We start from the raw sequence: 1,403 nt of genomic DNA, 5'->3' as shown, positions 1-1,403 counted from the left end.
ATGACTACGGAGGCTGAACAACACGAGACTATCACTTCATACAGAGTGAAGCTCACAAGTAGCTTGGGTAAGTGAGGAGAGTGAAGCCTGTAACGTCACCCAAGATTGCATCAGGCGCGATAATCGATCGCATGATAATTTATTCGGTGTCTATATTGGTCTCGGTGTTGTTGCTATTTTTGGTAATTGATGAGCTTGAAATTGAGTGCGACACTAGCCCTTGGTTGATATTTTGGTAATAATGTCTACACGAAAAGAGTAGTAAAAAGATTCTGTACCGAATTCTGTAAAAAATCAGTTTAAAAAATTTAAAATCTGTAACGGTTTGGACAACATTTTAAAAAAAAAAAAAAAAAACAATGTTCCCAAGGACGTTCAAAACACACACAATTTTACGTTTGTGTGTTCATTTACCTACATCTAAATACAACGTGCTGAAATATTCAGTTATTTAGTGAAATATATTACGGGGAACAAGGGTAAATAGGGAGTCTCTTTATATGATTCCCAATATATAGAGTATTCTTAAAGGGAAACAGGAAACACATTCTAGATCTATAAAACATCTTCAAATTGATTCGCTTGGAAACCACCACACGTTATTTACAAAAGTGAACAACATAAGGATATTATCTCTCTGCTATCATATTTATCATAAATATACTTTTCACTTATACAAAATAATAAAACTAAATTGCACCACTTAACTTCATTCAATCTTTATAGCAACTTAGCAGACGCACAGGCACAGCCTATGTCTGCTAATTCCAGGACACATGTATATAGTTAATTAGTTATAGTTAATTAGTTTATTTTTGCATGAAACCCTTTTTTTTCTTTTGTACATTTGGTTGTGTAATTTTATATATGTGGTGGAATAAATTCATAATTCATTCATTCATTCATTCATCTTCACACTGTTCATGTGAAGAAATTGTCACTACACAACTTACAATGCCGAGTTTTAGGAAAAAGTTATTCTTTGGCATTTACATTAGTTAATTATAGCCTAACACATTTAAGTAGATGAATTCATAGAACCTTTCACATTGGCATCAATACTGAACACTGGAGGTAACATCACACAAGAGTAAGTTATAGCTACCATCCACTGAAATTGTTCCAATACTGAAAAAAATCGAAACTTACAATCTTGTATTTTGATATTTAAAAAGTTATGTAGGGAGTACAAAAAGTATTAACTTATTGAATTATAGGTGTAATGCAAAAATATGTAACATTTTGACTGATTTGTATAGCTTTATCATTTTTCTTCAACAAAAAAAAGATTTTTTTTTATAAAGACGATCGAGATTTGTTCTTGTACCTTTGAGAACATTCAAATGTTGGTTCATCATAATCCTGTCAATGTATTATACATTTTCTTTAACACTTACTGCATG

Source organism: Macrosteles quadrilineatus, unplaced genomic scaffold (assembly GCF_028750875.1).
Source record: "Macrosteles quadrilineatus isolate MER2022 unplaced genomic scaffold, UCM_ALF_1.0 Scaffold_3__2_contigs__length_128488019, whole genome shotgun sequence".
In the NCBI taxonomy this organism is placed as follows: Eukaryota; Metazoa; Arthropoda; class Insecta; order Hemiptera; family Cicadellidae; genus Macrosteles; species Macrosteles quadrilineatus.
The sequence above is the reverse complement of the archived record's forward strand: the minus strand, read 5'-3'. Positions refer to the sequence as shown.